This window comes from Lithobates pipiens, unplaced genomic scaffold (assembly GCF_037356315.1).
Source record: "Lithobates pipiens isolate NorthernLeopardFrog02 unplaced genomic scaffold, aLitPip1_a1.2 Scaffold_18, whole genome shotgun sequence".
Lineage (NCBI taxonomy): Eukaryota > Metazoa > Chordata > Amphibia > Anura > Ranidae > Lithobates > Lithobates pipiens.
The window spans coordinates 161,988,299-162,012,810 of NW_027507758.1; positions in this window are offsets into that span (position 1 = coordinate 161,988,299).

Below are 24,512 nucleotides of genomic sequence, written 5' to 3' on the forward strand. Positions count from 1 at the left end.
GTCTGCTCTGACAGAAGACGCAGGCTGTTGTAGTACCAAAGTCTGGGGACATAGATCTCATCTGCTGCTGTTCCTGGTCTGTGGGATTCTAGGACTATGTTGTGCTCCCTATTTTCATGTTACACAGGTTCTGAATTTTGGTGGCCACTCACTTGATGTGTGCCTGGGGGACAAAAGGCTTCACAAACTTCAAAATTGTCTCCAGTGTTGCCTCCCTCTTGATTTTGTTTTGTTCTGACGAAAAATAAATATTTATTATTTACAAAAATATTGTATGTTTTTTTTTGTTATTTTGGCTTAAAAAAACAGAGTTTATTTGTGAGTAGGCAGGTACATGTCAAAAGACTCTGGGGGTTATTTACAAAACACATGTTCATGTTAATATAAATATGCTAACTTCAAGTGCAATTTTTAAAGCACTGCAAGTGCACTTGGAAGTGCAGTCGCTGTAAATTTGAGGCTTAACATTTGAAATGAGGGGAAGCTCTGCTGATTTTGAACATTCAATCATGTGTAAGCTAAAATGCTGGTTTGGGTATCTATCTATTTATCTATCTATCTATCTATCTATCTATCTATCTATCTATCTATCTATCTATCTATCTATCTATCTATCTATCTATCTATCTATCTATCTATCTCTCTCTACTTACATAGTCCTGCTTGGCCAAAAAAAACGCAAGTCCATCTTGTTTCAACCCCCCCCCCCACAAAAAAATAAAAATAAATAAATACATAATTTTAAACTGACAATAGTAGTTCCAAAAATATATAGTAATAGATAAATTCTATATTTTTTTTATATATATATATATATATATATATATATATATATATATATAATTTTTTTTTTTTTTTTTATATTTTTCTCAAATTGGAATATTAATCATAGGATGAGGATGAATAAAAACATTTGGGATAACTCTGTGTGAATATAAGCAGCAAAGCTACTTCATTTTTCTTGCATTATGAAGAAGAAAAGAATGGGCTATATTAAAAAAACACAAAATTAGCAGCATGACGAATATGCTAGCTTCAATACGAACACTAGTTTTACAAGACCGAGCACTTCCGCCCTGTAAATCCTTTCTGGGCATGCGTCATACTTAGTCCGTCCGACTAGCCTACTCACGAGCGGACTGTCCTCTGAAACCAAAGTTGGACGGACAATATTACGGAAATTCCGAAATACTTAGTCCGCCAGACTGCACGCTGAAAAAGTCCGCTGAAGCCCACACACGAGCGGACTGTCCACTGAAATGTGTTTCGACGGACTAAGTTGGACAGACAGTCCGCCCGTGTGTACGCGGCTTTAGGTTCTTAGTTTCGCAAAGAATTCTTGAGGGACTTTTATTGGGATCATTTGAAATATGTATGTTAGTTTTGGTAAGATAAACATTTTTAGAGTGTTGATCCTCCCCAGCCACGAGAGAGCTTTATATCTCAAATGATTTAATTGATCTTTGACCTTATTCAGTATCGGGATATAGTTAGCCGTGTATAGAGCCGACAGTGATGCTGTCAACTTCACGCCCAGATACCCCAACTCCTCTCTACGCCAAACAAAGGGGAATGTAGGTTGATCACCTGCTGTACTTCTTTTGATGTGGTTATATTTAAGATCTATGACTTTGATATATTAATTTAGAAATTTGTCATCTTCCCATATCTACTCAATTCCTTTAATATAACTGGTATTGTTGTCCTATTTGTAATATAAAATAGTATATCATCTGCATATGCAGCTACCTTATAATCCCTATTGCCTACTCTCACTCCTCTTATATCAATGTTTCCCTGTATCGTAGCTAACAAAGGTTCCAATGCCAATACGAATAACATTGGTGACAGGGGGCAGCCCTGTCTTGTACCATTAAACAATTCCAGGGAGGGAGAAAGGCTTCCATTTCTTTTTATTTTAGCTGCTGGATGAAAATAGAATGCAGAAATCCTTTGCATCATCCTCTCCTTTATTCCTAGATGTCTCAGCGTTCCCATCATGAATCCCCAGTCGACTCTGTTGAAAGCCTTTTCAGCATCTATCAACAGTAGTACGACCGGGGCCCCACTCTCTCTTGCCTCATGAATTAGGAACAGGGATTTAAGACAGTTATCCTTCCCTTCCCTCCCTGCTACTAACCCAACCTGGTCATCATGAACCCATCGTGGCAGAAGTGTTTTTAATCTTCCCGCTATTATTTTTGCAAAGATCTTTATATTGGTGTTTAGCAATGATATTAGCCTATAACTCTGCGGTGCCATTGGGTCTTTGCCCTCTTTAAGATTCAAAGTATTATAGGCCATCAATGCCTCTCCCTGAAGATTTTCCCCTTCTGCCAGAGCATTCAGGTAATTATAATTTAGGTGCCAGTAGTTTTTGAAACCTTTTATAATACATGGTCATATACCCATCCGGGCCAGGGCTCTTCCCCGTTGGCATTTTTTTAATAGATCTTAACACTTCTTCCTGTGTTATTGGAGCCACTAAAAGCTCCAATTCCTCTTCAGGGACCATTGGGAGATCCACCCCTGCAGATACTCTAAGATTGCTTCACTACTCCCTCTATTTTCTTCTTTCTGTCTCACATTATACAGTTGACTGTAATAATGATGGAAAACCCCTGCTATTTCAGGAGAAGAATGCATTACTTCCCCCTTCACATTTAGGATTTTAGCTATAAAGGACACTTTTTTTTCTTTCCTTAACAGCCCGAGATAGCCATTTCCTGGGTTTATTACCCCACTGGTATTTTTCTTTGTCGCCTATGTGAAAGGCCTGCTTCTTCTCTTGCTCCATTAGTTCTGTCAGTTCTTTCTTATTCATTAACTCTACACTCTCTGAAATACCCTCAGGTCTTGTCTGTTGTTCTAATTCAGATATCTCTCTATTGAGATCATTAATCTTCTTTCGCTTTTCCTTTTTTTTCCCCGCCCCAATACTAATTAATATACCCCTTATGTACACTTTATGAGTTTCCCACAGGGTATTCTTAGGGATTTCTGATGTGTCATTTATAAGAAAAAAATCCTCAAGCTCTTGTGCTATCCTCTTATTCACTTCAAAGTCTTGAATCAGAGAATTGCTAAATTTTCACATCCTGCCCCTAAAGAGCCCTGATGTTATTTCTAGTCACATTATTACTGGGGAGTGATCTGAAAAAGAGAGAGTTTTTTTATTTCCGTTTCTTTAAGTGAGGGGAGTAATTGGTGTTCTATCAGCACATAGTCTGTTCTAGAGAATGACCTATGTACAGATGAATAAAATGTATGTCTGATCCTCCAGGCATCAACAAGCTGAAACTCTAATAAGTCCCTGACCCTCTCCTGTAGTAGGTTTTGCAGTCTGTGACCATCTCCTGTAGTACATTTTGCAGTCTGTGACCCTAACTTGTAGTATGTTTTGCAGTCTTTGACCTTTTCCTGGAATTATCGAGCACCATCCACCACTGGTCCAGACTGCTATTTCCAAGTTCGCTAGGGCTAATGCCTCCAGCACCGAATACTCAATGTGTAAGAATCTTAACTATAACAACTCTTAAAAATGTTCCCTCCCACTCCTCCTATCCTATCCTATCCTATTTTGCCACATATGGAAAATAGTACACAGCTTTGGGCTTGGCCATCGATTTAATAAATAACTACGTCTTCTCTAAGCCTCTCCCATGGCCAGAGTTCATGTCAGTGGATGGGCATCAGTTTTTTTATTCTGCTCACCGCTTTCTTCCCTCCTGTATGCCATTGTGGAATAATCTCTGACTGATCAATAGGTTGAGCATTCAGATATTAAGGGTCTACATATGGAAGCCTATGTTGATTCTATATTTAGAGGTTCAGATCTTTCACTTAATACTAATCTCTCAGTTTTTAATGATTTTGCTGGTTATTCACAATTGACCATTAACTGCACAAAATCATAAATTGTGTCAATTGATTCCTTCCCTATTACTGCTACTAGTAGTAACCAGGTCTCACTTCTGTTGTGCAGAACTAGTATAATTAGATATCCTGGTATAGATATTCCCAGGGAACTTTAGGGTTATATCTGTTTAAATGTTTAACACCTGTTTACTACTGTTAAATCTCAGCTTGGCATAGGGTGTAGCCTTCTGTTAGGTGTCATGAGAGATATAACTCGGAACCCCGATGAGTGTGCATTCCAATGAAGCAGAAGTAATCTGTCAGGAAAATTGCCGTAGGAGAACTTGCAATAGTGCTAGTACTGGTAATGGATGCTTCTGCCGCATTGTCATGCTCACTGGTGCAAGAAGAAGAAACAGGCATACGCAGGTTGGCAATGGTGCTAATGTGCAAATGCACATGCGTGAATGCATTAATTGGCGTATACTCATACACCAATAGGCGCAATGTGTGAAAGATACTTTCATGTCTTATGCTCACTCATGTTCCCCATCGTTCTGGGAATCACTTGGCTGCCGGCGCAAAACCTGCATATCAACTGGGCCAAGAAGGAGATATTTTTTTCTTCTGCGTATTGTCTGCAACACTGCTTTGCTCCCAGCTCCAGTAGTCCTGCCAGCTGTTTGGCCATTCAACCAGTTTCCAATAACCACTAGAATGTTCCACCAGCTTATTAAGAGTTCATTGATGTTTTTGACAAGAAAAAGGCCGATGTCCTCCCACCTCACCGGCCTCATGATTGTCCAATCAGACTACTCCCTGGGACCAAGGGGTTCATCCATACCTCCTCCTCTCCTGCTGGGACCGGTATATTCTTTTTTGAGAAGAAAGACTGCACATCGAGGCCTTTTGTGGGCTATAGAGAGCGCAACAAAATCACCATAAAGAATCAATACACACTATTACATTCTGAGAGGCTTATGTTTTTTTCTTTTTGATGATCAAGTTGCATAATATGTGGTGGCCTGAGATGTTTTAAAGGAACAATGAAGTACTCCCTTATTTGAGACTAGGTTCACACTATGCCCAGTTGCAGGGCACAGCAGGGGTCCGGTGCATCCTCATTCAACGTTTCAGGTCCAAATTAAGTCCTAATTTTTGCCTGAATTTGGACCTTGCCCCGGAGATGTGTGAAGCGTTTCCATTGAGAGCAAGTCACACTCTCAGGGCATAAACGTGAACCCAGCCTGAAGGAGAACTGGTTAGACCGGTGTCTTTATTCAACCTTACCAACTGCCAGAAAAGGCTGGCTGGGGACAGTGGTCCATAACCTGTCTGTGTGTGCCTGTGGGCGCCTAGGCGCATGTGCGAGAGTGCGCAAGAGCACGCACGGTTACCATCACCAGGCGGGCTATTTAAATCCAGTTATCTCTTCAGATCTTGCTGCTTGACCTACAGCATGCCTGAGTTTATCTTCTGATCCGATCTGATCTTCTGTTGACCCGGCCTGATCTGTGACCTTCCCTGCCTTCTGCTTGCCTCTGACCTCCAGCTTGTCTATGACTCTGCATCAGCCTCATCCTCTGGTCCATCTATGCTCATCTGTTACCGACCCAGCCTGCTCCACGATCCCATCTCTGCCTTCAGCATCTGTTCCTGCATTGACCGTCTGGTTTGACCCGGCTTGCCTGACTCTTCTGTGTGCCTGCTCCAGAGGGACTTATCTGCTCCTGGGTGTTCCCTGCTGTCTGCTGGTTCCTGTCCGCTGCCACCAAGGTCTTCTGATACAGTTACAGTTCTCTGAAGACTGCCTGATTCATCCTCCAGCTGTTGATCCTGCCAGGCACTCATGCTACCTTAGACTCCCATGCCTCCTGTCTTCACTATCAGGGGCCGCGAGTCAGGGATGCAAGAGAGGTCTCCTTCTGCATTCCGGGCTCACCACTAGATACGTGACACCAACTATGTAACTATATGTGTTGTAGACCCACAAAATTGTTACTATGCCAATTTACTTTACAAGCCATCATCAGAACCATCTTATGGGCTTACAGCACTTCACTGTTATCCACAGTGATTCTCATTCATCTGATATAAACAGACAGTCTGCTGCTTCTGTTGGCTCTTCCTGGTGTTTCTCTGGTTAACTTCCTGGTTCCAAGCAAGTTACATCACATCCACCTGAAGGGGCTTGCTCACCATTGACCACCTGGAAAGTTCTGCTGGAGACTTATTGACACGCTTTTTAATACCTTCAATATGTGAGTGCATATTTATTGTTTTTCATTTCATAAATATGTTTTAATAAATGCTACACTAAATGCTCCTTTTTGATTTTCCCTCCCCCCTTTTACTTACATGAGCCTGATCTAGACCCAGCACTGTGCAGGAGAGCAGAGGCTCTCTCAGTAGGCTTTAACCTACTGTCGGCTGAAAACAAGTCATAGAGTGGCCAAAAAAAAAGCTTAAAAGACACATTAAAAGACCTGCTCCCCTATTTTTAATTTTTTTTTGCATTGGCCCAAATGGCAGTTTTCAGCTACTCTTGCCTTTTTCTTACCAGCATTTTTAAAATTGTTCTTCGAAAGAAAATGACAAGATTTGACTATCATAGAATTCACTTTGTTTGGGGCTTGCAGATTGTTTAAAGTGTCCTGTCAAATGGCCTATAAAGTGAACTTTTCTTGGTTTACTCATCACCAGTCTTGATAGGTGAGATCCAATAGAATGCGAAAGAGATAATACAAATATTTGATCTTATTCAGTAAAATCGTGCAAATGTAACATACAAGTACTGTTTAATATATTTTTATTGGAAAGAATGGCATTGTACAACAACAATACAGAGGGGAAAAAAATAAAAAATAAAGGAAAGAAAAAGGGAATAATTATGCTTAATGACTATGGCCTAAATATCTTTAAATGAACCAGATTTTATATTTCCCACTCCCACTTGTATTTTCACAGAATAGAAAATTTTATATTACCTAAATATAATGTGCCAACATATTCCTTATCAGTGGCAATTTTTGTATACATATATGCACGCAAAAAAAAAAAAGAAGACATAAACAAACAACAGCAACAACAAACACCCCCGAAACAGAAAAAAAAAGGGTGAAAGAGAAAAAAATTAATAAAATTAAATATAGCTAGGGATGAGCTTCGAGTTTCAGTCAAACTCATGTCCGACTCGAACATTGCCTGTTCGCCTGTTCAGCGAACAGTGAACAATTTGGGCTGTTTGCGGCAAATTCGAAAAGCCGGAACACCCTGTACAAGTCTATGGGATAAATCTAAAGTGCTAATTTTAAAGGCTAATATGCAAGTTACTGTCCTAAAAAGTGTTTGGGGACCTGGGTCCTGCCCCAGGGGACATGGATCAATGCAAAAAAAGTTTTAAAAACTGAAGTTTTTCGGGAGCAGTGATTTTAATAATGATTAAAGTGAAACAATGAAAGTGTAATATTCCTTTAAATTTCGTACCTGGGGGGTGTCTATAGTATGCCTGTGAAGGGGCGCATGTTTCCCGTGCTTAGAACTGTCCCTGCACAACGTGTCATTTCTGCAGGAAAAGAAGTCTTTTAAAATCACTCGCGGCTATAATGAATTGTCAGCTCCCGTAATACAGAGAACACTCAATGAGTGTTCACTGTATTACAGGAGCCGACAATTCATTCATTGATAAAAATAAAAAAGCATGGGGTTCCCCTAAATTCAATTACCAGGCCCTTCAGGTCTGGTATGGATATTAAGGGGAACTCCGTGTCAAATTTAAAAAAAAATTGACGTGGGGGTCCCCCTAAAAATCCATACCAGACCCTTTATCCGAGCGCGCAACCTGGCAGGCCGCAGGAAAAGAGGGGGGACGAGAGAGCACCCCCCCTCCTGAACCGTACCAGGCCACATGCCCTCAACATTGGGAGGATGCTTTGGGGGTCTCTAACTCCTCAAAGCATCAGGTCCCCATGTTGGGAAGAAGGGCCTCATCCCCACAACCCTGGCCGATGGCCGTGGGGGTCTGTGGGCGGGGGGCTTATCAGAATCTGGAAGCCCCCTTTAACAAGGGGACCCCCAGATCCTGGCCCCCCCTGTTTGAAATGGTAAGGGGGTACAAAATTATCCCTACTATTTCACAAAGAAAGTGTAAAAAATGGTTAAATAAGACAAACACACCCAGACTTCCCGGAAGTTACATTCACTGTTATTTGCTGCACATACCAGCTGTTCCACTCGCATTATATGATTCATCTCTATTACCAATTCCTGTATTGTTGATGTTATTTGGGATTTCCAATGTCTTGGAATTAAGGTTCTTCTTGACATCAAAACAAAGCAAAATATTCCCTTTTTTAATTGATTTAATTTACCCAGGAATTACAGCGATACCATCTCGTCATAATCTTATAGTTACATTCCTGTGAATAAGATGACAAAGTTCTTTTAAAATAAGGTATAACACCTCATCCCCATCTTCATGGGACAGATTTTTACCTAATTCTTGCTTCCAGTCTATGACATAGAAAGGGTGATCTGTAAATGCGTGCGATAATAAAATACTGTACGTTTTAGATAATGCATGAGGACATTTTGAGCCAGAAAGGCACATCTTCTCAAACTGAGTTAAGTCCCTACAGATAGTTAGACTATTTAGCCTCTTATAGAAATTACATAGCTGAAAGTATTGAAGCCATTCACCTGCCTTCAGGTGAGAGCCGGAACTAATCTAGTTTTCAAGCCTCTATCCTTACATGGATGACAAATAGGTGAAGGATGTAATGGTTGCTGGCAAAGAAAACTTTTTTGTGGCATTCAAGTGGGAAACCTGGGTTACCCAATATTGGAGTCAATGGCCCTGGGTGTGAAGATACATTGTCTGTTGTGATAAATTTGTCCCATACATATAACAGAGATGAAATCAAAGGCATTACTTGTGTTGAACGTGGCCAATTAATAGGAAGAAGCCATGGAAGAGAAGTCAGTGGTATAGGCACTAAATCAGACTCAAGTGTAACCCACTGCTTGAGAGATCCATGATGAAGCCAATCTAGTGCCCTACTAAGTAAAGCCACCGCATGCTATAATTCTAAGTGTGGCAGGCTTGTGCCGCCAGCATCCTTTCTCTTCACTAAGATGATATCATATATCAGATATCATGATACTTAGCTGGAAATATAGGCCAAATATATTTTAGTAATATAGATCGGGTCAATCTAAAGAAAGAAGGTAGAACCGTGATTAGAATTGTTTAAAAATATAAAGAAATCTAAGAAGGATGTCCATCTTAAAGAGTGCCATCCTTCCCAGCCATGAATGTAACATTGGTGACCATTTCTTAATACGAGATTGCATAACGTTAACAAGTGGCAGGTAGTTAAGCTCATACAATTTATAAAGTTGTCTAGGTATATGAATCCCCAAGTAATTGATAGAATACTGGGCCCATTGGGACAAAAAGTTATCAGCAAGAGAAACTTGAATGTCCCCCGCAAGAGTAATATTTACACAATGTGATTTTGCCACATTAATTTTAAAATTGCTTAGAGTACCGAAAAGTTACAATTCCTTTAAAATTGCCAGAAATGCAATTATTGGATTAGTTATGCGGAGCAAGAGATCATCCGCAAACAAACTTATCTTATATTGTTTACCAAAAATTTCAATACTCTGTATTGAGTTGTAAGCAGGCAAGGCAATCACCAAATGCTCCATTGCTAGTATATCCAGGAGTGGTGAGAGGGGACACCCCTGGCGGGTTACATTTAATAAATGAACCCGTTCCGAAATTAGGCCATTCACTCGTATGAGCTGATGGAGTAGAATACAAGGACATCATTTTTTTTAATTAAACCTGAACATAAACCTAATTGTTCTAATGTTGCTTTCCTAAACTCCCAATCTAGGTGATCAAATACCTTTTCCACATCTAACGAAAGAAGACACAAACGGGACATTTTGTAGCTGACAGTGTGAGATAAGAGATAATATTTTAATAGTGTTATCCCTTGCTTCTCGAGTTGGGACAAAGCCCATCTGATCTAAACCAATAATAGAAGGAATAACTGCTTGTAAAAAATCTGCTATTATTTTAGCATATATTTTATGGTCAACATTTATTAAAGAAAATGGATGTTAAACTTGAACATTCGGCAAGATCTTTCTCGTCTTTATGAATGAGAGTAATATGAGATTCCATATTATTAAGTAAATACATTTAATTAGCAGCCAATCAGATTTCTGTTCACAGCCCTCCAATAAGCTAAGGATGCATTTATGAGTGTTGGTTTTACCACCTTTTTCAATAAGCCTATTAGAGCATGCACACATTTCATACACAGAGCGACATCATAACTATCATTGGTTTTCTACTCCTAAATTTTACTTTTTGCCAAATGTCTGTATTTGAAATACACTTTCCTATATGCAATGATCCAACATTTTGTTATCATCGATCAACCAGATACTTTGACTTCATTATAATTATACTTGATGAGGTTCTGAGAAAATATTAGATTTGATTACAGAGACACAGGTCTAGAGTTATAGACAGTGAGAGTCATTATTGTTGCAGTCATTATGAAAGCAAATGATGTTTTGTCACCATAGAATAAACCAGATTGTTTAAGTGTAAGGAAATGAAAGCTTGCTATGGTGATTGTTAAATAATTATGTTCAAGAAATTTAATATAATTCAAAGGGTCAGATGCAAGTTAACGGAAATTGTTAAAGAAACAGTCCGCGGAGATGCTGATAAAAGCAGAGACATCAGAGTAGTTTCTGAAAGTATGTTATCATTTTGTTTTCAGAATGTCACCAAAGAAATACATATTGAATTAAGCCTTTCACATGTTTAAATATTTTAAGGAAACCTATGATTCCATATGGAAGGTTTTTATTTATTTTCAAAGTCCTTTTTTTCTAAAGTCATACTGTGTGTATATGTGTGTGCTGTGTATGTGTATGTGTGTGTGTGTGTGTGTGTGTGTGTGTGTGTGTGTGTGTGTGTGTGTGTGTGTGTGTGTGTGTGTGTGTGTGTGTGTGTGTGTGTATATATATATATATACACATACATGTGAGTGTGTGTGTGTGTGTGTGTGTGTGTGTGTGTATGCATTTCATAGTAGATTGTTCACAGGGTATATTATTAATGTTTTAGTCTGTCTTCAGGCCTTCATTTTATAAGACAAAACAAATTAAACTTGTTGTATGTTGAATCTGAACATCCAGAACTGAAAAAAACATACGGAGGAGTTGATTTACTAAAACTGTGCAGAATCTGGTGGAACTGTGCATTATAGCCAATCAGCTTCTAATTTCAGCTTGTTCAATTAAGCTCTGACAAAAAATCTTGAAAGATTGGTTTCTAATCAAATTTTGCACTCTCCAGTTTTAGTAAATCAACCTCTATGTCTCCTTTGCAATAGAGAGCTAGTTTTGCACCTGCTAACAAACATATTATTGTACACTGAGCTATGCAATTACACCTAAGTATAGTCTCTGCATTCTATGTGCATGTGTGAAAGTTACATCATTCCAGGCTGACATCAAGATGGACGAAGATGCTGAACCTGGAGCAATACTGGGTTAAGTGTTCAGCAGCAGCAAGGGTGCACCATCACTGGATTGGCGGTAAGTACCTCCAATCTTAGTTTGCCTTTAACATATAACCCCTCTAATACTTAACCCCTAACCCTTGCCTTGACTATGAAACTTGACCCTTAACATGTAACCTTACCCACTGAGCTCCTCCTAACTCTTAAACTAACTATAAAAATGTGACACTTTACCTTAAAGAGGTTGTAAAGTCAGAGGCGTGACTGGCGCACAGACAACATTTACGCGTGAAGTGCAGGCTCCTCTTGTCGTAGTCGGATTACCTCTCACACCTTGAAAACATGCAGCTGCTGGATCTGCCCTCTTATATCCGTGGCATGATCAAAGCTTTTTTACCAGATATGAAAAATCTAGAATAGGTCATTGATCGCATCCACAGACTTCTCAAACCCCCATTTCTACCCGACACGGTCCCCAGGATCCTGTAATCCTTCTTATTAATTTCTTTCATGTTAAAGAACAGCTCATACAAAAAACAGGATCTCTGGGGACTCTCTCTGATCCATATGGCCAATTGCCACTTTTTGCAGATCAATCCCAACACACTCTGCAATGGCACAGAGAGCTCAAAACGATCTCAAAAGCCCTGTGCAATCATCATACCCAATACCAATTGGCCGCACTGGCTATATTGCTGATCACCTACAATGGAGCAAAACATGCAGTATCCATGCTTCATGATGGCCTGCACCTTCTACAAAAATGGGGTATCATCCCTGACCCCCCTTCTTCCACTCCAATGCAACACAGCATGGAAAAGGGGAGACAGTCCCAACTGTTGCCTCAACGCACCAATAATCAGTTGCACCACACTTAAGATACCGCGAGTAAATAGTCTATAATAATTAATCTTTCCGACGAGTAGCCACTGGAACTTTTACCCCATTTTTTTTCTTCCTTGGCACTATTTGTGCCACAGTTTAGGAAGTGTTCTGGGCCCATAGTCTCAGCTTCTATTGCTACAGCTCTTCAAACTTCTTGTTCGTATAAAGGTTGCCTTCAATCTTAGCCTTGATGGCCTACACTGACTTCTACTAATGACACCCACGTCTTCTCCAGCACATCTCTAGCAAGAACCCTGTCACATCTGCCTAGCATGTGACCTCTAGGAACACCTCATCTCTGACCCTTAACGCCAAAGGCTAAATCACTTGGCAAAGCGCGCATCACTTTGGAAGCTGGCTGCACAAAACCATTGTGACATCATATGCGTACAAGAGAGGCATTTCAAAGCAACTAATCTACCCACATGCTTCACCACTATCTTTACAGCTAATGCACAGACAAAAAATAAGGGAGTACTAAATGCCATCAATAACTCTCTTACTTTCCAACTCCAGGACTGTATTAAGGATCCTGAAGGACGGTACCTTATTCTCCTTAGCTCAATCAACAATGCCCCATACATCATTCTGACAACCTACTCACTTAATGCCCACCAAATACTCTATCTACGCAAGCTCCACAAAAAGATTGGTGTATTGCAACAAGGATCAACAATATGGTGTGGGGACTTTGATATTACTTCGGATACCTACATGAACTCCTCATCACTTCCCGCATTGGATTCTCTACGATCGTCCTCCCACCTGTATGACATGTGGAGGTGTCATCATGCAGCGGAGTGTGACTACACGTTCTTTTATCCTTGTGATAACTCATATTCACAAATCAATGTATTTCTCGCTGATCAATGGACTCTCCAAACAATCTCATCCTCCACCATACTCTCTACTACCTAGTCTGACCACTCACCAGTGTGCATCACCATAGAGGACAGCTCCAAACCTTCCCCCACATATCTCTGGAGATTTGAATATCCAGATTTTACAGTAGGAACACAATACTAGCTCTCTCTGTGGAAAATTGGAAAGCTTTTTTTCCCACTAAGGACTTGGTCTCTGACTCAAGTATTGTGTGGGCCGCGCATATGGCTTTTATTTGTGGTCTTTTTATTCAGTTAGGAGCTAGAGACAGGAGTCAAAGCACATTGATTCCTTTCTGATAGAGATTTAGGCTACAAAATCCCAATAACAAGCTTAAAACCAAACTGCTTAAATTAGGAATGGAGCTTAGATCACTTCTACTGGAAAACTTTGATAAAGAAAAAATTGCATCAAAATGCACTTCTATTTCTCATGATCCAAAGCAGGGAAACTTCTTGGCCAGCAAATTAAAGGTCACCAAACAAAAAACAACTATTCCCTTTCTCCCTCCCCCATGTCCAAAGCCAAAACAAATTAACCCACAAGAAATAGCTGACACATTCAATGCCTATTATAGCAGGAGAATACTATAAGCAATTTAAACAGATATTAGTTGACCACATTACCCTTCTGTTTAATGGTGCTGCTTCCTTGGCTTCCTGTTAAAAGCATTGATCATCACACTACGGAAGCCAGGGAAGGAGCCCACATCACCCCAAAACATCCATCCTATATCTTTGCCTAACGATGACACAAAACTCTATGCCAAAGTAATTGCCAACAGACTGATTGACCTACTTCCATTTCTTATTCCCCCCCGATCAACCGGGCTTCATTAAGGGTCGCCAAGCCTCTGATGCAACCCCCTGGGTGATTTAATATTTTGCATCATGCCGAAAGTCAAAGAGTACCTTGTCTGCTTCTATCCTTAGGTGCAGAGAAGGCATTCGACAGGGTACATTGGCAATAAATTGTTATGAATTTGAAAACATTTGGCTTCTCAAGCCTTATTTTCTCAGCCATAATGGCTCTCTACTCATGTCCAAAACATTCGGCACATCTAATGGCACAAGGCAGGGGTGCCCCCTACCCCCCTAATCTTCAACCTGATTATGGAACCCCTGGCTGAAAAAATCAGATCCCATCCTGACATCACTTGATTTATCATCAGCTCTATCGAACACAAAATAAATCTTTTTGCAGATGATGTCATCCTCATGCTGACTAATCCTGCCTCTTCTCTGGCTTTGGTACAAAAAAATGTTAGACAAATTCAGCTTTGTTTCTTACTACAGGGTAAATGCATCCAAATCACTTATCCTACTCCTAGGGCTCTCTCCCTCACAACAGACACCGCCATCAAAAGCAAATATCCATATAGATGGACATCTAACTCCATAACTTACTTAGGGGTTTAACTAACTGCCCCCAAAGCCTCTCTCTACCAAGCAAACTTTATTCCCTTGCTGAACAATCTACCAAAAGATTTAAGCAATATCTTCAAGTCAGCACGCTCCTGTTCTGGAAGACTAGCAACATTTAAAATGCTCATTTATTAGATCTCTTCAGAGCACACCCCATCCCAATTCTCATGTCCTTTTTCAACTTTATACAATCACTGCTAGGCCACTTCATATTGAAAAAGAGGAAATCTAGATGTTCTTGTACCATCTTGATGAAACATAAATCAGTAGGCGGAGTAAGGCTTCCTAAATTCAGGGACTATTACAACACCACTATTTTGGCACAACTTAAAGGCTGGTTTGTTTCTAGTCCCTCCCACCTATGGAGTAACATTGAAGCCCTCCAGGTCCCAGGACGCAATCTCAAGAATTGGCTCCTTAGGTACACCTCGAATAAATACAGAGGTTAAACTCTTTTTCCCCACTATATCTGCCACAGTAGTGGCCTTTAATTACCTCCTCACCAATACTAATGAAATAAAGTCTCACAAACTACCTCTTCCCATGTGAGTATTTGCACTGCTGGTCCCCAACCTTCACAAACCCATGGCAAGAGAAAAGTATATCTCATATCTCAGATGTGTACTCAAATACTCTCCTAAAACCATTTCCAACTCTGCAAAAAGAGTTTTCTCTACCTACCGCAGATTACTTGAAATATCTACAAATAACCCACTGTCTGCTTCACAACATTCGTCTTCACAAACGTGTACCAGAGAAAGTGTGATTATACTTATCTAATGATAAAGTATCTATCAAATGTATTACCCTCTTTTACATGTTACAGAGCAAAAAAAACTTTATTACACTATCTCCTATGGCAAAATGGGAATGGAATTTAGGCTGCTCTAGTGGTGAACAGTTCTAACTTCCACCCACAGAGCAACTCACTTTTCTAACCTATGGGAACTCACCCTTATGTCACTCCTTCTCAGATTCATTCATATGACACAATGACTCCACCCTCATGTTGGAGGGCATGGGCATCTCCAGGGACTATGTATCACATATTTTGGGAGTGCACCAAGATTGTTAACTTTTGGAGAGATATAGCTCATCTACTATCTGAGGTTACAACATCCCTACCAACAGAACTTTCATTACTTAACATAGGCATTAATACTATAACTCAACATCTCCACTGCATGACCACCCACATTCTCCTAGCAGGGAGATCAACTATTGTAAGACATCGGAAACCCACTGACCAACTAACCAAGAATGAGGTAATCAACCTAGTGCAAAACAACGGCGCATATGAACGCATGTTTGCTCTGAATGAAGGTCACTTATCCTCAGTCAACAAAAACTGGTCACACTGGCTTAATTGGTCTCAACGATGTACCCATACTATTGCTTAAAGTTCCTTTACCAGGTTCATCTTCTCTTTACTGTATCTTTTAAACCTCAGGTATATCCTGCACAATGCGTATCAGCATTTTGATTGTATACACATGCATATTCTTTTTTTTTGTCCCTCGCAATTGCTAATGTTGTTTGCAACCAATACCTTGTACCTATTATAGCTATTTATTGTGCTATGAAAATCCTCAATAAAAACTGTTGAAATAAAAGAGACTGTAAAGTCACATAACACAAATACTTGTATCATCTCTGTTTTTGCAAGATATAAAGTGCAGTGTGTTTATTTCTTTTAAATTATAATCCTTAATACCTTTTTGTTTTTCAGCTCCCCTGTGCAGCCACATGATCTCCCTCTGCTCTGCTTCTTTGATTTAAGAACAGCAGTGGGAGGGTCTGAGATTCCCCAGTAATGTAAGTCAGCCAGCAGAAGCAGATCATGTGACCACACACAGGAGTTGTGCAAAAAGGTATTTAGGATTATAATTTTTCTTAAAAACTGACCTACTGCACTAAATATCTTGCTAAAACCGAGAAGATGCAAGTCATTGTGTTATGTAATGCATTGGAATAGAGGCAAGAGGAGCAGGGAGGGGCTCGGAGGAGATTTTCTCTGCAGACACGGACTAGAGCTGACAGGCAAAGAGAGAGGGGGGAGAGGGGAAAGTTAAAGAACACAGGATGATGGAGGCACGTAAACTGACCACAGTATCAGGGCTCAGCAGCCATGATTACAGTAATCAGCACACAGATGGGGTCACAGGGACTGTCAGAATTAGCCAAGTATTTTAGATTAAAAAAAAAGAACAAATGACAATGCAACAGCACTATGCTACTGATCATGCTTTAAAGCAACAGGAGCATATTGTTTTAGGGTAACAACCACTTTACCACTGCAGCCCTGGAAGGTTCACCCCCCCCCCCCCCCTTCCCGACTAGGCCATTTTTTGCAATAAGGCACTGCAGAGTGACCAGAAGAAAGCCATTACTTTTAGCAAAAAAACAAAATGGCGCGTTTTGAGTTTGCAAAAAGACACGTGGAAGACTCACAAAATGTATGGAGGAAGGTGCCCTGGTCTGATGAGACTAAAATAAAACTTTTTGGCCATCAAAGAAAATACTATGTCTGGCACAAACCCAACATATCACATCACCCAAAGAACACCATCCCCACAGTGTAACATGGTGGTGGCAGCATCATGTTGTGGGGATGTTTTTCAGCATTCAGGACTGGGAAACTGATCAGAATTGAGGGAAAGATGGATGGTGCTAAATATGGGGATATTCTTAAGCAAAACCTGTACCACTCTGTGTATGATTTGAAGCTAGGACGGAGGTTCACCTTCCAGCAGGACAATGACCCCAAACACGCTGCTAAAGCAACACTTGAATGGTTTAAGGGGAAGCATGTAAATGTGTTGGCATGGCCTAGTCAAAGCCCAAACCTCAATCCAATAGAAAATTTGTGGTCAGACTTAAAGATTTCTGTTTACAAGCGAAAACCATCCAACTTGCTGGAGCAAATTTGCTGCGCAATGGGCAAAAATCCCAGTGGTAAGATGTGGCAAGCTCATAGAGACTTATCGAAAGCGACTTGGAGCTGTGATAGCCGCAAAAGGTGGCTCTACAAAGTATTGACTTTAGGTAGGTGAATAGTTATGCACATTGACTTTTTTTGTTTTTTTGTCCTATTTGTTGTTTGCTTCACAATAAAAATAAAAAATCTTCAAAGTTGTGGGCATGTTCTGTAAATTAAATGATCCAAATCTTCAAACAATCCATGTTAATTCCAGGTTGTGTGGCAACAAAACACGAAAAATGCCAAGGGAGGGTGAATACTTTTGCAAGTCATTGTATATTGATGCATAGGGAAGCTGGAATTTAGAAAAAAAAAGTACAAAGGTGAACTTATCCTTTAAAATTACAGCCTTCTAAAAAAATGTACATATTTGAAATCCAAGCTTTGTTATTCAGCAACAACATGGTGTGGGCAGAGCTACACATCTACGATAAAGTCTTTCAATATTCTACCCTCTGTGTATGTGGGATGTGGGCTGTCATTCATCATCTACATATACACCCACACAGTCATGTGACCTTCACATCTCTGATCACAGAGAAAATGTCCTGTATTGCAACACAGATAAAACACAACATGCTCGTTGCTTGCCAACGTTGCTCTGAAAAATTGGCACCTAATTGGGGACAATGGAAAAAGGGAGGATCAGAGGCTGGCTAGATAAACTAGGTTTTTTTTAGACAATGCTAATGATTAACTCCTTAAGTGCCAGAGTGAGTATCACAAGGATGTATTACTGCGTATACAGACAGATTTTATAATATAGCCTAACAGTAAATGCTTAAAAAGTTACCTCTAACCTTAATCTTTGGGCTCAAATTTTAACCTAGCACTAACACTATAATACACTGTTAACCCCATTTAAAAGGTGCCTTAGTGCTTACTTTCTTCCCGCTGAGCATATTATCCCTTCTTTGCTGAAAGAACCCTCTTTCTGAGTTAAAACAAATGAGCAGCAATGTTCCAGCAGCAAAAAATATGGCCTAGCAAATACAGCATACAGAAGAAACAGGAGACTACTGTAAGAGCTTCAGAGGACCAAATTGACAACCTTCAATGGAAAACTCCAATGACCTGTGTGAGGGAAAAATTCAGATGGAGACAAATGTTCTGGTAACGTTTGTCAAAAGCAGTATTTTCCCTCACTTTGGAGATATTTTCTTTCACTTTCAGCTGTAAATGTGTGAGACAGTAAGTTTAGGACATTTCCCCAACAGGGCACAAATAAGCTGATAGGGCACTTTCTCATGCCTCTCTCTCCTAGATGTCTGCGTGCAACTTTCATTTTTCTTGCAGCTTCCTGGGAGTCTCCAAAGCCATGGTTGTTCTATTATGTAAAGCTTGACTTTGAAAAGTATAGTCCAGAGTAAGCCTACCTCATTCTGCCATTCCCCCCTAACCCCCCCCCCCCCCCCCCCGTATCACCTTTAACACTGAGACTGTGCATCAATAGGTATCATGTAACAGGAGTTTATACAATGGCCACTAATGTAACAGTGATTTCACATGGATTACAAACATTTTGGTGCTATTTACAGTGACCAATTAATGCAAAGGCATTTTAACTTACGAGAAATGTAATGAGGGATTCTACATGGATCACAAATGTGCCAGTGGCATTTACACTGACCACTAATTTAAAGGGGTTTTAGGCTGTCCACCAATGTTATGGGGATATTCTTACTGACCATCAACATATTGAAACATTCTGAATGGATTACCATTGTAGCAGGGCTGTCACTTACCAGGCTGATGGAGAGTTTACAACAGGGTTTTCTTACTTCTCCAGTCCACTACTCCACCAGAAGTAGTAAAAAGGTGTAGCAGGACAAGGAGCAACCTGGATGTCTGCAGTGAATCCAGACAAAATGATTGGTCAGAAGGCAGTCTGAAATTTGCTACAATGCTGAAGATGCTCAGACTAGATTCATCTTAGAAAGTTGGAATGGAGGCCGGGCACAGAAACACACAGATGCAGGAAGCAATAATGAAGTCAGGACAAGCAGAGGTCAGCAACAGCCAGGCAGCAGAGGTACTGATTTGGCAGACAGTTGCAAGGTCCAAGTCCAAGCAGAGGTCAGTACCCGATGGGCAGCAAAGATACAAAAGCAGCAGACAGAAGGCAAAGTCTGGACAGGGGCCAAGGTCAGTAGTGGGAGATCAGGTTATCATGAGGTCAGGAGGCAAGCCAGGTCAAGCACAGAATGACAGAATTTAGATCAGATCACGGGTCACAGGGACTTATTACCACTCACAAATGTTTCTTTAGTATAGTGTGCTTTAATTAGGGTGATTAGTGTCAAAACCATTGCCAGATGTGTGCACTTCTTTATATACATTAGCCTGAGCATGCACAAGAGCACAATGCCATAAGCCTGCTTATTGCAACAGACTATAATATGCACATGTCCAAATATTTGTACACAGCCATGAAGGGGCATCTGAACTGACTGCATTGTAAAGGGGATTTTGTGATGATCATAGTATAGCAGGAGCATTTACACTGAACATTCATATAAAAATGACTTCTATTATGAGGGTGCCAAATTTGCTTTGTTGCAATCAAAGTCAGTTATTGGTTCCACACATTTTTACATATCTATTTATGGATCTCAGCCTTCAAAAGTTAGTTTAGTGGGCAAGCTGGAATTGCATAGTATGAAATACTACATACCACAGTAGCCTGAAATATTGCATACCACAATTTAATCCTTTTGCAGTGAGGGCTTGAAAAAGAGAGCAGGCATTTAATACATTTCAGATGCTATGTAACTGAGATGTCTACTTTACTTTAAGATCTCAGTTTAGAAAAACGAATTAGCTGTGAACCAATCAATGATTTTTAAATGAAAGCATAATTCCCTTAATCAATTTAGGGCATTTCTAATTTATTTCCATTAAATGTCAAGGGAGTTGACATCAGATTATATGGCCTAGTTGTTATTTTTTGAGTCAGAATGCTCTGTCTTCTCGGTAATGTATTGTACATGATAAGATGACATAGCACAATGTAACAACAAGAAGATTTTCAGGTACAACCATATTGGAACATATTCTGCTTGCCTAAATTACATATCTGGTACAATATATTAAGGACCTGTGTCGACCGGCTGTGTTTAAGTCACGACAGCTTCTCTCCCCATACAAGGGTACGGAAATGCAAACGTAGCTTGAAGCAGGTTTATGGAGCTTAAAGAGAAATTCAAAGTATAGATATTTTATACATTATTACATTGGTCCAGCTTGGACCAATGTAACTATTCATATATCCTATCTGGCCGATGCCCCTGAAAGCTAGAAATCACTAAAATAGAAACTGATACTGAAAATTTTTTATTCATACCTGGAATTCCTCTTTAAAAACAGGTCAAATATAAGTAAGCAGTTAATCAATTGCAGGACAAAGGTACCTGTCACTGAACCTGTCAGAAGGCACCTGCAAATAAGCTGCATATTCCCATTGACACAAAGCCTAAGGTAATTCAAATACTAGCTCAAGGGATGGCTTCAGGTTGTTTTATTCTTTTTCCAAGCAGCAAATTTATAGATAAACAACATATTAAACATAAATACAACACAGTTCTTCATTAATATGGCAAAGAATTTCAGAGTGAAATAGTTATAACTACAGGCAGGTGAAAGTGTCACTGATGTGATGTGACGTGAGAATGATGCAGTAGGTTTTTTCTTTTCAATTACTGGTTATGGCTGGGTATGAGACTTTGGAAGAGAGCCACAGGATAAAGAACAAGGCAGTCAGGAAGATGCTAAAATCTTATTTGTCAACCCTTCTTGTTGTGGTGCCACATTATAAGTTGGTTGCCTTTTGCAATGCATACAAATAATGCATAAGTCATAGATGTCCATCATGTTTTTCTGCAGGAAAAACATAAGGCTTTTTAACATGCTCCCCAAAACTTCCTTAAAACCACATAGAAAGGCATTTTTATGTAAAAATAGAAATCAATGGTTGAACCATGGCAAGCCTGTGTAGCATGAATACAGGTAAATTGTATCATCGCTATTTCTAGTTACTCCCTTTATAAAAGCCTTTCTATCCTTATGCTGGCCATACACTATACAAAAATCGACTGAAATTCAGTCATTTGGCCAGTTCTTTTGTTTTTCAGCCAGGTAATGAGCAGAAAACTGATTATCGTTTGGACATTTTTGAGCCGAAAAAACGAAGGACAAGTTTGGAAATTTTTTGCTGAAGGAATGATAAATTTAAAGGTTAATGTATTTCCCGTCCGAGCTGTTTGCACTAGGTATATGTAAAAACCAAACAAAAAAATTCATTTATGTCCACTGAATGATTTATTGGTCAATACATGATGGCACTATCGTTTGCTCTCACAGTCAAATGTTCATTTTTAGAAAATGGGTTTGGCCGATTTTTCATATAGTGTGTGGCCAGTATAAGATTCCAACTAAACAAAGATCAGTGCAGCTCATAACTATGAAGGTTGATGGGTGCTGTACAATGCAGAGGACCAGCACACTATTAGCTCTTTCTAATGTAATGATCAGCCTTGAATCCTCACGGACTGCTGGTCTGGTGGGCAATACTCAGCACTGTATCTCTAGTCATGCTGCAGCGCACACTTGCTCCAATTAGAGCTATTTAAATAGATTGCTGGACATTAAACCTATACCTGATTAACAAGCTCTGGTTGAACGTTGTCTGTCTGCTGTGCTTAGGGTCACTTTTGTGATTTAGACTATGTTGAACTTTTTATCTGTTCTGAATGTCTGCCCTCACTCTACCTGAATGATTGGGCTATTTTTTTTAATCTTTAAATTTTTTTATTTTATTTGCTTTATATTCAAATTTACAAATATTGCCACAAAATAATCACATACAATAATTCCCCTTACAAACAAATTTCCCTTATCCCCCCCTCCCATCCTCCCTCCCCCTATCAACCCTCTCCCCCTCCCATTCCCTCCGCCGATAATATTCAATTCACAATTTATACAAAAGAAAAATTTTAAATAACATCAAACTTAAACAAATTACTCATTTCCTTCTCCCATCCCCCTCCCCACCTCTCATTCATTCCCTCCTTCATCCATCACTCTTACAACTTACTCACCCTTTCTCATTGCTCACCCCACTTTCCCCATATTTTAACAAACTTCCCATAATTACCTATTTTCCTATATATGTATTCCTCCTTTTTTATGTTATCTTTCACCCTTTCCATCCATTCCTTTACTGTAGGCGCTTCCCTCCTCTGCCATTTAAACGCAATTAATTTCCTCCCCTGAAAAAGGCATCTAATAACCGCTGTGTGGATATCCCCTCGTACCTCCTCTTCTTCTATCAATCCCATTATACAGATTTTAGCTTCTACTTCCAATGATAACCCAAACACTTTATTAATTTTCCCTATTATTCCTACCCAATATCTATATAATCTTGGGCATCGCCAAATCATATGTATTAAATCTCCTCTTCGGTCCCCACACCTTTGGCATTCTGCGTCCTGTCTACTCCCAAATCTAAACAATTTAAGAGGAGTGTAATATACCCTATGGATTAAATACATTTGAGATATACTATGTGATGGAGATAAGGAAACTTTCGCCCCCAATGCCAGAACCTTTTCCCACTGTTCTACCGATATTGGGCCCACCTCTCTTTCCCATTTTGCCTTTTTTTTCTCCTCTATTACCCCTTCTTGTTCTGTTCCCTTTAGATACCTATAGATCTCAGAAATACCTCCTTTCGATATATTATAGCTTATGATTCTCCTGAGTGCAGGCATCTTACTCCATTCCAACTTCCTGTTTCTAAATTGTGCCTCTAACGCATGTTTAATTTGTATATAATTAAGGAGGTAATAAGCCGGTAACCCATATTCATCCCTTAGTTCCTGAAATGTTTTCAGTCTCCCGTCCTTATATAGTTGTACTAAGAAGTGTACGCCCCTCCGATCCCATTCTACTAATCTCCCCATTTTCTTAATTTCCTCTAAGTTTTTATTTTCCCATATTGGTGAGAATTCTGTATATCCTCTGTACCCCAATATTACTTTTACCTCCTCCCAACACTTTACCATCAGTTGGACTGTGGGGCAGCTGGTCCTAAATGAGTCGGCTTCCACGGCTTCCGCGACCGTATTATGTGGAGTATCCCTCCCCAGGGGACCACCCCCCCTTCCTGTCACTGCTACCAGGTTACCTCCCCTCATATACTGTAATTGGGCAGCCAGAAAGTAGTATCTCATATTAGGTAGTGCCATCCCACCCATTTCCCTTGGTCTCTGTAGTACTTGTAAGCTAATTCTTGCCACACTGTTCTTCCATATCACCTCTCTAAACAAACTTTCCATTTTTTTAAACCAATATTTTGGAATCCAAACCGGTGAGTTTTGTATAACATATAATATTTGAGGCATCCACACCATCTTAATTAAGTTGCACCTACCGGCTACTGACAAGGGGAGGTTCTTCCATATTCTAATTTTACGCTTTAATTTTGACATAAGTGGAACTAAATTCCCTGCTATATACTGCCTTGGGTCTGCCGTCATATTCACTCCCAAGTACTTCATTTGTTTAACTATTTCTATTTGGGATACCTGTACTGGCAGTGGGGTATCGAGGGGATCCACTGGTAGGAGGGCAGATTTTTCCCAGTTAATTTCAAGTCCAGAGAAATACCCGAATTCTTTTATCAGGGTCATTGCCGCCACCAATGAGGGCCCCGTGTCCCCTAATAACAACAATACATCGTCTGCATACAAAGCAACCTTTTCCTCTTCGTTCCCTCTTTTAAACCCCCGGATATCCTGCGCCTCTCTCAAGGCTATAGCCAGAGGCTCCATCGAGAGGGCGAAAAGCAGGGGCGACAAAGGGCACCCCTGTCTTGTCCCCCTCTCCAAATGGAACCCCTCTGAACATTCCCCATTTATTCTCACTTTC